General features: G+C 38.7%; 1 protein-coding gene across 1 annotated transcript in view; it reads right to left on the reverse strand.

The window, feature by feature from the left end:
* The window catches only part of GTDC1 (glycosyltransferase like domain containing 1), a 160727-nt gene that overhangs the window by 35214 nt on the left and 107876 nt on the right, over nucleotides 1–17637 (reverse strand). The gene's annotated exons all lie outside the window — the stretch shown is intronic.

The following is a 17637-nucleotide window of genomic DNA, read 5'->3' on the forward strand; positions in this document are numbered from 1 at the left end:
GCAATCCTTCATCCTAGTTGTAGAGGCCTTCTTCTTTACAACTATTTGAAAGGAGGATGGAGCCAGATGGGGATCAACCTCTTCTCCCAAGGAACAGCAACAAGGCATGAGAACATGGCTTCAACGCTGTGCCAGGGGAGGTTCAGGTTTAACATCAGGAAGAATTTCTTCATGAAAAGGATTGTTAACCATTAGAATGGACTCCCAAGGAAGTGTGAAGTCAATGAAAGTGATCAATAAATGACTGGATGTGTCACTTTGGGCCATGGTCTGGTTGACAAGGTGGTGATTGGTCAAAGGATGGATTTGATGATCTCAGGGGTCCTTTCAAACCTTAATAATTCTGCAATTTCTGTAGTGACCAACTGAAAACATAATTACAATTGAAAGAGAAGACCCCAGACCTGGGAGACAGGATTGAGTTTTACATTCATTCATACGATAAAACCATTGTGGATTTTCAGGGGTGTGAGTAGTGAACACTAAGATGAGGAAACTCAGGCAGGGATACTCATGACCTTCCTGAGATGCCACAGCCAGTATCAGACACCACTGACTCATTGATGTCTGCTGCAGAAACCTCTTCCCAGCAGCAGGATGCATTTGCAGAGCTACATGGAGGCAACAAAACTCATATTTTGTAATACATGAAACCTAACATTTTAAGCAGATCCAGTTTTACTATTTGAATTAAAGTAGTGGAGAATTAGGGACCTTTCCCATGAAACACTTGAGTGAAGCTCCTTCATTCAACCATGACCCTTCTAAATTGACATGGGAAGGACTCCAAGCATGGCCACCACAGGTTCCTCAGTGTAAAGAGCTGCCTGTAACTCAAGTTAATTTACTCACATATTATTTACTCATATGCCTTTCAGTGTGATTATGGTTCTCCCAGGTAAGTAGAGACATGAAAAATTTTCCTTTTAATTTACAAATGTTTACGGACTGTAGTTTGTTCATTAAACCATTTACTAAAGCTACCACTTGCTACACTTTATCAACCTCCTCCACAGTTCCTCAGTTTTACTCCATCACAGCTCCTTTCTGGGCTGAGAACAAACCATTCCCTTCCCTCTCTGTCAAAACAAATATTCCTGAAAATGAGGATCATTCACCTCACCCTTCAGTGGAGCACCTTTAAATGTAAACAGATCCTTTTTCTTCAAAATCACTACTGAAATACAAACACACACAGACCATGTGAGCTTTACTGCAGTTGTGCTCTTGACTAATCGCTTTGAGGATTTTCCTTCAAACCCCTAAATCTCTTTTCCCAAGTCACTACACTGCGTAACTACTCCATGTAATGTGCACTCTTCAATTTGGCTCACTGTTCCTTGGCATATAATTTTTGTTTTATCTACAATAAGCTGCATTTTCCAGCCACTGTCACCACCTTTGAGATTTGCCTTTCTTCCTACTGTTCGCCATCACTTTTTGGAGCTACTCTGGAGACACAAACAGAAAAAATTCAGTCATGTTAAAAATCCTCATTCAAATCCATTACCTGTGTTACAAACATGTCGGGTTCTCAAATGAGCCTGAATTGAACCATTCCTATCTCACCACCTTAGCCAGTATCAGATTATCTGAGTTTGGAGATACAAATTTGGTACGGCTGAATTCTGTACACAGAATCCTACAATCAAGGAATGGTTTGGACTGGAAGGGACCTGAAAATCCACCTCATTCCAAGCCCCTTGCCATGGGCAGGACACCTCCCACTATCCCCGGTTTCTCCAAGCCCTGTCCAGCCTGGCCTTGGTCACTTCCAAGGATGGGAGAGCCACAGCTTCCCTGGGCACCCTTTGCCAGGGCCTCCCCACCCTCACAGGAACAATTCCTTGCCAATATCCCATTCATCCCTGCCCTCTGTCTGTTGAAGCCATTCCCTGTGTCCCATCCCTCCATCCCGTATCCCTCTCTAGCTCTCCTGGAGTCCCTTTAGGCCCTGGAAAGGGCTCTAAGGTCTCCACAGAGCCCTCTCTTCTCCAGGCTGCACAATCCCAATTCCCTCAGCCTCTGGTCCTAGACCTAAAACTGGCTGCTGGTGGCTCCTCTGAAGCACAGACACAGCCCCATCAGGATGCGTTTTTAAATATTTACACATAGGAAAAGCTGAAGGAGAGACAGGTTAAGGGATTTTTCCTAAACTACCAAGTTGTGACTGCATTTAAAGGACTGATTTACCAGCCCAAATTTAACTAAGATATTTTGAAATATTACTGCTGTTAAGACAAATTGCTTGAGGTGTGAGAGGTCAGGCTACCTAGGCAGGCTCTATCCCCCTGCCTGTCTTTAATCTCCTGGACAGCCATCTACTCACTGCACCATTTCTGTTTCTCAACAGGTTTCTTCCTTAGTTTTCAACCCTTATAAATCTGATCTGTCATTGAAGAAGTCCTAATAATATTAGATAAAACTACGTCGATTTCTCTCTGGAATATACTTTTTAATATCTTTTATTTAAGACATGTGTGTGCAATCAATTCCATGGTATTTACTTGTATTACACACAGAGTATTCATCATCTTGACAATTTTTAAAAGTTTTAGAACACCATTTCACTTAACAGTTTGGAAAAAAAAAAAGCAAGAGATTTATTTGATGGTTAACTTTGGAACAAGTTATCTGCATTAACTTCCATTGTTTTGGCATAAAGTAGTTCTGTATATTTTACTAACAACAGTGGAGACATGATAAAAGATGTAGGCAGAGAGCCATAAACAGCTCTTGCTGCAATCCACAGTGTTCGTGGAAAGGCATTAATTTTTGGACTTTGATTGGAAGACATCTCTGTGCTCAGCCACTTGGATTTGGCTAAATACAACCACGAATAAAACCTTGTACCTGAGGAGAACAATTTCTACGGCGGAAAGACCGTTGTAAATCATGTGTAGTATAAACTTGTCCACATGATTGGAATGATATAATGGATATTGGAGTCCCTAACCACCAGCTAATGTTCTTTATGACACTTAAATAAATGACCTGAAAATAAACTAATAACAACACAAAGTCATCTAAACCTGTTCATGTGCATTTCCCAGAAGCATGCTGGGAAAAGACATTGTCTAGTTAGTGCATTTTTTGTGTTTACATTTTCTCCAGCACATTTTTGCTCCTCCAGATTCACATTAATTATTTTCTGCCACCTTCCAGAGGTATCTCTCCATGCAGTACTTGCCCAGATCTCAGCCATTTAAAAGATCAAGACCTTGCAGGACTTTTATATCACCATGATGGTTATTAAGAAAGAGGGTAGGAACAGGAGCAGACATAGGCGTGAAAGACTAGCTATAAGAAGGAATGTTTTAAAGTTTTATAATTTTTATCATTAAGGTGGTGAAACACTGCACAGGGTGCACAGAGAAGCTGTGGCTGCCCCTGGATCCCTGGAAATGTCCAAGTTCATGTTGGACAGAGCTTGGAGCAACCTGGGATAGCGGAAGGCATCCCTGCCCGTGGCAAGGGGTGGCATGTAATTATCTTTAAAGTCCTTTCTAACCCAAAATACTCCATGATTCTATAAAACCACCTAGAGAGCTATCACAGCAGAGAAGTGGGATTTCATTTTCGAGAAGGATACACTGTTTTTCTCAATCTTAGTTACAAAACATACCAGTCAGGCAGGAAAAATGCCACAACATTCTACTTTAAATATAGGAGAAGCATTTTATTATTATTACTACTACTAACTTGCTGTAGTGAACTCTAGCACATGTGAAACTGTTCAGAAAAAGAATTATCATCAAAGCTTACAAATATTAACACTTTCAACAGATGTTACAAGGTACTGTCCTTATATTATTAAAAAAAAAAAAAACATGGAAAACTTATTACTTTTATGTATAACTCATATATATTTAAACACTGAAAGTTCAGAACAAACAGTGAGGATTAGATATCTAATTTTAATACAGCAACTTGTTTTCAAATTTCTTTTATTTATTCAGATTTTTGAGGCTTTCCAACACATTGAACAGTCCATTTTAAAACTTTTTGAAGGCTCTACAAAGAGTAAGCCTTGAAAACTTTCCCTTTTTGCATACTGGGTCTAGATGTTTAGTTAAAAAGATGGGTTAAATATTAAACTAAGTTCATATGTAATAAAAATTCAATATCCTGAAATTCAGAGTCTCAATCTAAATATTTGCTACTGTGAGTAACAGATTTTTAAACTCACAACCTATATATTATATATTTTCTTTTCATTTATGCCATGAAACCCTGCTCTGAGGAAATCCATGTACTTTTCCTTGAAGCAGACATGTGTTTTACCCACACACGTTTCTTTTTTGTAATATGTTGCCATGTTCCACCGTATGTGTTTATTCACCACGCTTTATTTGCCCTAATGAAAAGTCATTTATGGGGATTGGTTTCTTTTCCAAGGCATCACTTTATGCACCATTTTATTAAAAACAACAACAACAAAAAAAGATGTGAGGGCCATGATGTCACTGCTCGATGAATAGAAACCACATTAGAAAGATGAACTGGAGTGCTGGTTTAGGTTAGACCAAATTACACAACTGCCTCAAGAGCTTGCAAGGACGGATGGAATAAATAAATACGTTTTTCAAAAGTAATAAAAATTTGGCCCTTCTGTAAATGTAGTTACATTTGGCTGCAAAGTTAGAGATCTGAAAGTGCAATGGATTTTTTTTTAATATTGCCATAAAAAGTTTAAAAATAATAGAATTATGGAATTATCTGAGTGGGAAGGGACTTTAAGGATTATCCCAATCCAACCCTGCTCCCATGGGCAGGGACACCTTCCACACAACCAACCACCAGGTTGCTCCAAGCCATGTACACCTACTACTGACCAAGCACTGTACAAATACCAAAGTTGTTTTTTTTCAAAACTCAAGAATTTTGCTGATTCTATTCTAAGAAATAAAATTAATAAAAAAAAAGTGGAGATTTTTGGATGCCAAACTGGAACAGACAGCAACTCCATGAGTATATACAAACATATATAAAATAATACATTTATATTTTTATCTTTAATATTACGAATCATCTGATAACAGTAAAGATTGCAAGAAATTGCAAAACTAGGAAAACAGTCATAGTTCTTTTTTTTTTCTCTGCAACTACTGTCACATTTTGCCCTACAGCAAAAAAAAAAAAAAAAAAAAATAGTGCTGAGAGTGGTCAGGTGTCCTAAAGCTGTACTATAGTTCAAACCTAAAAGCTTGAAAGAAGATCCCCAATACTCAGGGAATTTGGTATTAGGGTTTACTGAAGTTGTCACATACTTTCAGGGATCTAATTTCACTTTCTGATCTTCAGCAATGGCTGTAATTCTTCATTCAGAAGAGGGAAAGAGATTACTTGTCAGCAGTAATCTCTAACACAGATAATGCCATATAAATATTAGGCGCTTATAAGCATGGACAAGGATTAGGAGTAAAGAGAGAGAACAGAAAGAAAACTGAACAGAGCCAGGATTAAGCCCTGGGAAGGGCATCGCAAAAGAAAATCCAAGGTCTGTGGCTCAGTTTGTCTTCCCACAGCAGAATGTGCCTTTTCCTGGGTACAAGAAGCATGGTTTACACTGATTTCCCTGCTTGAAAACTGCAGGATGTAGAAATATGAAATTCTATTTGAGGTGTGATCATTGTGTTCTCTTTTCCATGACAGAGGAGAAACTCAGGGAACTACTGAGGTTGGAAGGCCCATCCAGCTGGACAGGTTGCTCAAGAGCCTCTTCCAGTCAAATTTTAACTCTCACCTAACGTCAAGAATGAAGTTTTCACATGAAGACATTAAATTACAACAGTATGGGAGAGAGCTAAAGCTGACCAGGATATCTTCCCTCCTGGCCAGAGAGAACTGGTGTGTAACCTAGACAACAGATAAACCAGGGAGAGATAGCACAAGGTCTGACTTATTTCTGACAGAACAGTAAGAACAATGCTGTTTTAGCTACAGATTAGCTGAATGCAAGGATCCTGGAACTCCAGTGGGTGCCTGATTAGCAAGCAGGATCCAAAGGTATTCCTGGAGAAGAGAGACTAGATCCAGACCAACCATGGGCAGTTGGCTTGGACTCAGCTTGGTCCATCTGAATGGGGAAGGAAGATGAGGAAAGCAAGAGAGATCCCAACAGTAAGGAGAGAAGAAGGCCAACAGGATAAGTCTCTTTCCTCAAGTCATAACTTCCACCTGTTTTTCCAAATAATTTCTGAGTGAAATACCTCAATATCCAACTTCCATATTTGACACTTAAAAATTCCCACTTCTAATTAACATTTACACTTTTCTTTCAAATCTATTTAATTCAACAACACTCCTATTTTTTTATGATCTAAGATGCCATATCAGTAGGTCAATCTAAGGAGGATGCTCAAGCTGATCTCTTAATCCTCCCCTCAGTATTACACTTGAATTTCTAACATTAAGATCCCTGTGCCAGGTGTACTCTAAAGCCCACACCCCAGAAGGCCAGGATTTTAACAAAAGTGTTCCTCAACTCTCATTGACAGAATTACAGAGTACCTTGTAAGGGACTTCAAAGCCAAGTTCCAACTCCCTGTCATGGGCAGAGACACCTTCCACTAGACCAGGCTGCTCCAGCCTGGCCTTGGACACTTGCAGGCATGGGTCAGCCATAGCTTCTCTGGGGAGCCTGTGCCAGTGTGTAAAAAATTATTCTCCAAAATCCATGCAAAACACTAGCCTTCAATGAAGCAGGCAAAGTGAAAGGCAAAAGTTCTCTTTGACATCAAATGAGATTGAGTTTGACCCTAAATATATTATTTCTGAGCTCATGTTCTCCATCCTATGAAATCCTTTAACACTAACGACAAGAATCTGTGCAGTTATAATTTCTGTGCCCATCATTCTCCAGAAATGGAATGATGATAAATTAAGAGCTTCTCAGAAAGATGGTAATGAACTAAAATGCATATTTTATAGTGCAGGTGAAAATAACTTACATGTTTTTTTATGCAAGATATGAATACATGGATTAATTCATAGCTCGGAAAAAAAAAAAACGTAATTTTCTCTATAATTAAACACAATGACCATGTAGATCTGCTGCACCAACTCCACAAAGTAACTTTTGGAGCCTTAAGAGTCCTCTTGATAACAACTGACAGAAATCTAGAAACTGTTGACTTCAGTTCTGCTTCTGCAGAAGTTCAAAAGAATGAACTGCACTACAGGGAAACAAAAGTTAGGCTTCTGAGAATTGTAAGGTTTTTAAGGCTCTTTAGGATTCTAAAGGGTTGGTCATGTTCATTAGTGTTTCCTTAAACAGAAAAAAAACTAGCTGAGCTCTCAAATGCTTATTTAGAGAAAGCAGATTTCACCAGGAGTTCTATCCAATAAAGTATCTCCTCTTGCTAAACACAACTGGAAATGGGTGCTTGAAAACTGATATCACACCTGAAATATTTTTTTTCTTTTAATTAAACTAAAACCAAGATCCTATAACATATAATTTCCTGTTTTTTTGGAACTACTTCTAATCAGGATATAGGGGATGAATGTCCCCTTATCCAGGCTGCATTGCAACATACACAATGCAGAAGGGAGTGCTATCATAACACTTCAATAGTTAAGTGATTTTATGAGAAAAATACTTCCAAATGTTTCCTAAAACCTTCCAAACCGCACCAAAGAACATTATCGTAATATTATGTTTCCCCATGGCCTCCAATATTTAGGCTTGCTTTTCTCAAAATGATACTTGGATGAAAAATACAAGTTTATGTAATGTATAAATTGTTCCTAGAAGTAAAGTTGCCTTTAAAATTACTCTGCATAGATGTCAGATATTTTACATTTTCAATAGCCTTTCTGTATTAATTGGAGAAATGGCGTGCTGGTGCTTTGGGCAGCATGGGAATAATCTGTTTTTCAGAACTGAGCAGTCACCCTGTGATCTTACTCCTAGCAAACACTGAAAACAATAACTGTCCTAACCGATTACGTATCATGTTACCCTTAATAGATATCCATATTTCTTGCACAGTATACATAATCCATATAAACTGTACACCATATATCAATACCATATTCCAGCGAATCCACCATCAAAGAGTTCATTTATAGTAGGTTTTCATTTGACTCGGGGTTGTAACGTTCTGTGCAATCATAAGCAAACCATTTCAGGGATTTTGTCAGCAAGCTGCTTTTTGGCAGATTATTGGCAGTACATATTGGCAGCAAACTAGTGCAACTAAGCCCTTCTTATAACTTACAGGTAAATAATGATTTTAATAAATTTATGTAAAATGTTCCACTTGCTTACATCTGGTTTTGATAATTCACTCGCCTGTGCAAATGCAAATTACTGTGTGCTTCCCAGGAAAACACATACCTCACCTGAACTATTTACGGTTTTCTCAGGTATCCCAAGAAATAAAAAAAGCAATGAAGCCTGCTTTCACATGAAGGTTTAAATGAAAAAAGCTAGGGAAACAAATTAAAAATAATGATTTTATGTACGCAAAAATTTAAAACACATTTTGTCAATAATGCAATATTCAAATAGTAATAAAAAAGCATTTTTTGCCTGTTGTGCTATCCCAGCCACAGGGCACTTGAATTGGATGGTCCAGTAAACTGGTGCAGGACCTGCTAATACAGAGACTTTGACCTCCATTTGAAAATTTATTACTATATTAATTTGCATTTTGCTTTTGCACTACAACTGAAGTTTAAATGTGTAGCATTTGAATCTCAACCAGGCAGTGCGGACTAGAGGAAATTCCAAGCTCTAATCCCAGCTTTGACAGTAGGTCCCAATCTCATTAATTGTGCAAATGCCAGAAGTCTCCAGTTTTGCTCTGAAAGGATCAAGTTTTTGTCAAAAAGCTTTAAAAAATTAATAGTAGTAGTAGCAGTGTCATTACAGAGGGAAAAAATGCCACCAAACCCTTGGACTCTCTTCTGGTGTAAATCAGGATGACAGTGATGCTGATCTATGATCACTGATCATCTGGCTTTCAGCATCTGGGTGCCAGAAGACTCCTGGGGAGTCACAGTCCCTGGAAATTCTCTAAAATGTTGATGCCATCCCTGAGCTACCTGTGATATTAAAAACTACACACCAACTGCCCACACCCGCTCTGTTTGTGCATACATTTCAAAGTTACATTAAATAACTGCTTTGAATGGGGCCTGTAGTGAACAGGCTACAATTAATTAAGCATCAGATTTTACTTGTGCACTGTTGTTTACTAGTTCAGCCTAGAACTTGCTATTTCTAAGTGTTTATTCACTCATAGGTTCAGCAGTTTAGGATTTTTTAAGTCTTGGCAACGTGGTTAAAACCCCCTCAAAAAATTCTTGTTGAGATCTATTGGACACGCTGCTACAACTTGATGTTGCTATAGTGGACTTGCTTTTAATTTGATCTGTTTCAAGGATTCAGTATCCTTCCAGCATGTTGGAAACCTAAGGGCATATATTTGTATTGTTTAAAGGCAGGAAATTCTGTGAACTGAAATGAGAACATATCCCTTTTGCCTTTATGGACTTTTGTTATTTTCTTTTCCTTTTGGGGTTTTTGGAAACAAAACCAGTGAAAGCTGAAAGTTTGAACAATAGAAAACTACTTTCAAGGGGGGAAAAAAAAAGTAAAATACCAAGTATACTTTTATAACTTTATTCATACACTTTGTATATATGTAAATTGCACTTATCCAAGCATCAGAAAATACCACTCACAGCAGGGCCTTATATTGCAGCAGGATCATACTGGTTTTGTCATAAAAGACTGTGGACTTTGCTGTTTTATTCCTTTACTACCTTGTATTAACTTGTACCCCACTGACTTCATGACAGAGCGGACTTGTTTCATGCTAACCGCAGAACTAGGGCAATCACATTCCTATTGTAGGGAGTGAAACTACCAATCTTTGTAGCTTTTTAACTCCTTGGTCAAAGAGTCCCACAACCTTCTTTTAATTGATGCAAAAAAAGTAGGTCTGAATTCGGGGATAGGAAATGAGAACTAGTGGAAGATGAACAGGGACATAGAACCTGCTCAACTTAAGAGTTGGGCAGATATTGCCTTTTAGGGCAACTACAGCAGCAAACTTTCCTACATTAGTTCTGTACTGCTTAGGGAAGGACTGGAGGCAGAATGGCTGCATTAGCATGGAGACCTGATCCCAGCAGGATGCTTCAATCCCAGTGCACTGCTGCACAAACACATCCTTGCTGCTTCTGGTGCTCAAACCAGCTCAGTATCCTTATTGCACACAATGAATTACACTGCACCACTTTATAAGAAGAGGGTTATGGGTTATAGCCATGGTTATGGCTCTCTGGAACATTCCTTCCTTGTGACAGAGTGCAGAGAGCCAACTAAATCTGCAAAAAAAACAACCAAAAAACTTGCTGGAGGACAGCTTGTGTGCCACAAGCTCAAGTGCAGCCATTTCAGCAAGAGCCTGAACACTTTCCCAGCAGTGCTCCTCACAAGCTGACTGCTCCTATCACACCAGCTTAACAGCTAAATATACATTACAGAGGGATGCAAAGCTTGAGAGACATTTGACACCCAAGACTTGGCTTGGCCACTGGATCTCTCCTAGCTAGTGTTTCTTCACTTGTTAATCCCTTTTCCTGGGCAGCAGCAGTTATGACACTGGTGAACTTCAGGACTTGGGTTTATTTGCTTTCATTTGGCACAGTGCTTCATGCCCAGCTCTTCTGCTCCAGGAGGTTACAGGAGCTAAAGCAGGGATCACAATGAGAAACAATCAGTCATCAAAATAAATAGCTCAGCTGCTTCAGGGGAGTCAAAGAGAAGAATGAATCTTCCTAAGAGATTTGAAAGAGCATGAGAAAGTGGCTTTGCTTTAAGTGCTCACAAGAATGACTTCTAGAGGAAATGTTCCAGACCATCAGCCCTGGGGAATAAAGAGCTGAAGGGTGCTCATGTTCATCCATGGACCATCTGACTTCGACATAAATCTAAAGGGATCTGTAACGACCAGGTGTGACCCTTCTGTGCTCTTTCCTGCAGAAGTTGGGCAATGAAGAGAAAGGCTTGGCTACTACCCAGACATCACAGTGCCCATCACACCCCTGATGGAGAAAGCAGGGATCCTGAACCTAGCACCTCTGAAAACCACCATTAAACCAACTGTTCTTCCCCCTTCAGACATTCCCTCTCATTCAGCCTATACTAATGCAACAGTTTTGCCCAAGTACCCCAAGAACAGCTAATTTTATACTTTGAAACACTGCAGTATACAGATGTTTAAATCATATATTCAACATTCATATGAACAACCAACCAGAAGCCAACAGTTTACAGGTCCTGTATACCTTATTTTATTTTTTTTCTGAAAGTGTAGTTAATGATTCTTAGGGCAAAAATGACAACTAAGTTCATGAACTGCACAGAAAATTGGCTGTGACACCATTTATTAAAAGTTATGGTAACTAGAAGGTCCAAGTGAAAGGAACAGATGCACTGTTTGCTAGGCTGTAGCTGCAGACAGAATTTTTGGTGCCGAGATCAAAAGAACAAGGTGTTCGTATAAATGACATTTTATTTTGATCCTATTATTCTATATGAGCTCGAAGAGAGATCAAAGGAAAAAGCACACACATTTCACTATTAACACTAAACATAACTCCACAGTTGGAAAATCCTTTCCAGATTGTTAGTGCAATTTAAAGCCCAGCACATTTTTGTTGCTCTGTTAGGTTAATACACTTGAAGGCATGGGTTTGATTCCTTGACTACCTTTTCCATTATGGAAAATTGCTTCTGTTACATATAATTTCAGTTATTTTCATTTTTATGGCAGCAAAAACACCTTAGCTTTGGGGAATGCCCTGGTCTGGGTTGTACCCTCTGTCCTGGAGAGCCAGGCTGCCCTGAAGTGGTGACAATATATTACAGACTGTGCACGACAGTCAGGAAATTCAACACCATTGGAGTGAAGTACTAAAGTGTGGTTCAGCCCCTGCCAAAGCATACCAGCTTCCACTCAGAATGTAAACAAACCTAATGGGCCTTTCAAATATCTAAAAGTTCCTCCTGATAGCTGGCAAGAATTAATGTACTTTAATATGTTGTATTGCTTATTATGACATTATCCAGGACTACTACCATTAATTAATGGTTCTATTGCTGCTTTTAGCAACCAGCAGTGTTGCATAAAGAAAAAAATAATAATATATTGTATTTCCTATGTTCCTATGTATGCTAACAAATTTCAATATTCATGCTTTGAATATTCAGACTTCTCATTGATGATTCAGTAACTTAGGGCAGGTATTTCAGCATTTCATTTCCACTGAATTTCTTTGAGTTCTAAGACTGCAGAAACCTGCTAATACACAGGTATCACTTATGAGATTAATTTTGGAAAAATCAGCCATCAAGGGGAAAAAAAGTGCATATGTCCTTCTCTGCCTTACCATACCCTCTTCACTTGCTATTAAAGCACTTATGTTAAAACAGTCATTCCAAAGTTTATTTTAAATGCCAAAAAGTGGGCACTAATCCCACAAAAAGATGGCTCAGCTACGGCCCACCATCTCGAACACATTCATTTTATCCAAATCTGTTCCAAGTAGGGGGTTTTGGGTGGTTGCTTTGGGCTTGAGCTTTATTTTTGCCTTAGCAACAGGAGATTGTCAGAGGTGAGGAGGTGGAAATGACTTTGGGAACTTGCACAGTCAATGTTAAACACCCACAGGTGAGCTGTGGCCTGGAGTGAACACAACAATTATGGGTTAAACAAGATAAAAACATGTCATGCACAGTCAGAACATGTTCATGTTACACACAGCAGCCAGCTGGCTACAAATCCAAGAAGTAAGCTGGAAAGCTTTGGAGTTTAAATGAATGAACACAGATATAAAGGGAAGAACGGTGGCTTGTCACCATATGAATGGCTTTTAACTGAAAAGAGTGGATTGCTTTCACAGAAGTTTGACAAAACAGCAACCTTGTTGAGATGAGGAAAAGAATAAATATGAAGATTGGGACATTCTGTATATTTTCTATTTTGTTTTGAGGCAGAGTAGTCTGATTCAGTGTGCCTGAACAATTATGATGTGGCTTTACATACAGGTGTTGCAGTCAATAGGGACACAAGTTCTTTGACAATACCTCTGCAGCTGATGATACATGAACAGGATTGGTCTATTAATTCATTCCACACACAAATCACATGAGCTGACCTGTGAGAAGCAATGGACTATTTTTCTTTCCACATTTCTAGCTCCAACTAATTGTAGGTGATAGCCTTCTGCACTCTGCATATGCATCACTGAATCTAGGGTCAGCAACCTTACCTGTGCACAGATCCACCAGACCTGAGGCTGCTAAACCAACAACTTCCTGGCAGGCATAGAGGATAAGAAAGGCCTTTCTGAGATCTTCTCATCTTTTCATTAAACACAGTTGACTAACAGAACCTCCTGGATTACAGACCAAAGAAATGGCCCAGTAGGTTTTCATAAACGGATGAGCCTGACTGACTCGGGGTGGTCCTGTGCAGGGCCAAGAGTTGGACTTCAATGACCCTTGTGGGTCTTTCTAACTCAGGATTTTATTCTTTGATTTGCTAGAAGTCTAATTACCCCACTTGAACATTTTTGGGATCTTAGCAAGGTAAACTCTTGCTCTTTCTCCACTAAGGCAGATGTAATTCCCTTATGAATTTAAAAAACAGAACTCTGGCTCTTACTAACTCAAATATGAGCTAAACTTTACAGGCCTAAAGCAACTTCACACTCATAATCTCTGTTCATATTAATTTATATGTTATATAAATTAAATATGAGTACATATATATATGTATATATATATATATATATTTACAAAACTTTTCTGATATTTAAAAGTGGCTGCAAGCTCCTGGGTTTGATGTACTCACTGTTGACAGAATCAGATGCAAACTGTAGGAAGGCTGATAACAGCTTTGCTCCCCAAAACCTTTCTCCTGTGTCTCTGAGCCGACTGAATGGGAACTGAGAGAGGAAAGAACAAAGATTTGCTGTTCTTTACAGTCACGCAACGAAAGTGTAGGTTAAGCACAGGAAGTATTTGCAGATTCCAGATATTCTGTGGACCTTTGTTGCTTTTCCTTGCATTCAGATCTAATCTGAGCCCCTGCACAGAGCTGGACTTTCATGTTCGGAAGGTCCTTCACTATTAGAATACCCAACCCACTGTGACACTCAGGGCAAAGTGGACTCAAGAACTTCAGCTCTATGTAGTCATTTATTCATGTTAATGCACTAAGGAAAAGATGCTTTATCAAGAAGAGAAGGCATAAAATCATGCAAATACATAAATTAATAAACAAATTTAATATATATTCATAGTATACCAAGCCTGCAGACTGAGAAGATATAGTTCTATCTTTTAGAAAATGTTTGGATAGACAGTTTGATGCACCACATCAAATATAACAACTTTGTGAGATCTTTAAGCCTCAGGGGTTTAAAAATACTAAGTGCTTCTTTTTTGTTCTGATACCAAATACGTCTATACCTCCAACTGATTCAAGTCACCACTAATAACCACTGGGATATTTTTAGGAGGTCCTTCAAACAGAAGGGTAGTATTTTCACGGCAATTTTGAAAAGCGATAAATTGTGTTTGGTTCTTTAGCTTCAATCAAGCATCAATTTTGGATTATTTGTCTGAAGTCAGAATTCTTAAAATACGCCTTTTATTTTTTAAAGAAGCAATTTCTGGGGGAAAAAAATCCTCTCCACAATTTGAGTGCAATCAGCTCTTCTCATATAACTGGCTCTGATTTGAAGGTAAAGTTCATGATCAGATATATTTAAGGAGGGCTGCATGACTAATTTAAGAGGTGCCCCACCAATATTTTCACATCACAATCATGTTTATACTAATATAATTCTGCCTTTTGCAGGAGAAGGGCTCATAGCAGGATGGGCAACTCAAATTTGTCAATAAGTGAGACCCGGCATTGAAAATGATTACAAATATCAACAGGCAAATATCTGGCTGTCAGATACTCAGAAGAATTTTATGCCATAAAAGTGTTAGGGAATTTTCGGCTCTCACAAGAGCATCCAGCTAATTCTTGATGCATCATTAGTACTTTTGGGTGCTTTCTGAAAACAGATTCCTCCTTTTCCTTTACTGTTCTTTGTGAAGAAAAGGGAAGATGTAACTCTCACCAGAAAATGAGAAAAACATTAACCTCTAAGTCCCTCGGATTTTGGTAAACACTGAGATCACTGGAAATCTTAGCTTCTGCATATGAATTAAAAGAGAATAATGGGACTGAGCAAAAAGTCATGGACTATGTTCATCAATATGTGCCTTTTATGTAAACTAGACTGCTAATTGAAAACCCATTTTCAGAGTCTCTTAAGAGGCAATCACCTTAAAATTAATCAAAGTCCTCTTTTGTTGTTGTTGTTTTTTGTTTGGTTGGCTTTTTGTTGTTTTGTTGTTTACTTTTTTTTTTTTTTTTAAATAGGGTTTGTGCTCATTTGGATGCTCAGAAAATTGTCTGGTGCAGAGACTGAAGCCAGAGGCTTTGGGGTTTGTATCTCAGAGTCCATTTTTCTGGGGCTTGGGAGGCCAAGCCTGGAGAAAAGGAGGCTCAGGGGGGATCTTCTGGCTCTGCACAACTCCTGACAGGAGTGGGCAGCTGGGAGGGGGGCAGGCTCTGCTCCCAAACAAAAACTGAAAGGATGAGAGGAGTTGTGTTGGGAGGTTTGGGTTGAATATTTGGGAAAATTTCATCACTGAAAGGAGCTCACCAGTCACTGCAGTAGATCACAATCCCCAGAACAACAGAATTTCAGCACCCTTTTCTGTCTGGTCATCACCATTCCCTTAGTTTTCAACCATTTCTTCTCCCACTTACCCATGGGAAGAGAAATTTTCTTACCCATTTCTTACCCACTTACCCATTCCCTGCTTTCCATCTTTACTAAAGCTCCCTGAGCGAGGGACACAAAATAAAGTATTTATTCACAATTTTGGGTGGTTTGTTTTTGTGTTTGCTTTTTTTATTTTAATATACCTCTCCTTAACTTACTCCTTCAGTGCCTAGCAGTGACTCATTTAAAAAATAACCACATAGTAATAAGACCGTGATAGATATCAAAGGTGAAAATTTGCCATTATTTTGCATTCAAACAGCCTGAACACATCTTCAAACAGCATAGAAAGGAAAGGGCTGTATTTATCTACAGATGTATTTTCTTAACATTTTTTTTCATCACTTTACTTCAGCAAGAATGACCAGCTTAAATTTTTCAGTGCCTTATTTCATGAATTTGTATAAAAGGCAGAAAAGTATATATAAATGTTTTAAAAGCAGCCAGGAGTTTTTGTGGAAACAGTGCCATTAGTTTTAAAATACCAAACACTCAAATTACTTCTGACACATTTGATCTGAGTCACTTTTGAATTTGCACCTACAAACAATAAAAAAATACTGGTTCTGAAGGAGACTGATTATTTCCTTTGCAATATTTTACCACAGAGAAGTTATTCTCTCTTTCCCCCAGATCTGACAGCCATTCAAATACCCTGGGTTTGTTGCACACTAAACTAGAAATACGATCTCTACTTGGAAACTCCCCTCAAAAATTGTTTCTTCTGTCAATTCTGAGTAACCGCCTTCGATAACAAGCGTGGCTATTGAACTCTGAAAGTATCAACGTTCAGTCATCTTCCTGAGCTTACACATCACAGCTGCAGGGAATAAAGATGCTGAAAGACCGCGATCTCTCCCCATCGTTTGGATGTTTATCATAAGCCTTTGTGATATTTCACTGGCACTGCTTTCTGCTCCTTCACTTCCAAAGGGATGAATCATAGACTCAGCTCTTCCAGGAACCAACCACTTGAGCTGTTCTCTGCACTTCCTTCAGCTCTTCCTCAGCTGTAGCCAGCCCTTTGATTGACCCCACCTTTAATAAATGTTTAACTGGAGAGTCTCAGCTAAAACGTGTATGAAGCCTCCTGGGAATGACTAACCAACACCTAAAACCCAGATTTATAACAGAGAACTTCCCTGAGCCTCCCACAGACAGTGGGGTTTGTTCAGAGGCTGGAGGGAAGAAGAGTCCCTGTAGGAAGTCAGATTTCTTCACTTTCTTATTCAATAATAATATGTTTTCTGTAGACTGCTCTGAGTTTTACACAGAATGTTAAAAACAGATAAATGAAAACTTAGAGGGGATAATCCACATCAGGTATCTCTCATTATAATTAACTATTAATTTCAAGTTGCAACTTACAGAAAACTAAATAAGGAAACCTAAAAAGAGGCCTTGAGTTCCCTAACAAATTTATACTCAGATACTTAAAGTGTCAGAATTCACTCCTGAGGGAATTTTCAAGGGAAAAAAAATACAAAAAAATTGGAAATTCAGTGTCTGGGAGTCAACAGCAATACAGAATTATCTGAATCAGTGAAAAGGGCTGAAGTTACATCCAAGGAAAATGCTACAAATCAAAGAATCTTGAAACAAGACAAAGACTTCTCAAAACAGAAAACCATCTTGGAGTATTTTTCTGAAATTTCCAAAACACAGTTTGTCTCAATGATCTTATAGGGTTTTAACAAGATAAATTACTCTGTGATTCACCCATCCAAGCTGTGACATCAGTTAGGAGTGGCTTCAGTGCCAGCA

The sequence above is a fragment of the Cinclus cinclus genome, chromosome 9 (assembly GCF_963662255.1).
Source record: "Cinclus cinclus chromosome 9, bCinCin1.1, whole genome shotgun sequence".
NCBI lineage: Eukaryota > Metazoa > Chordata > Aves > Passeriformes > Cinclidae > Cinclus > Cinclus cinclus.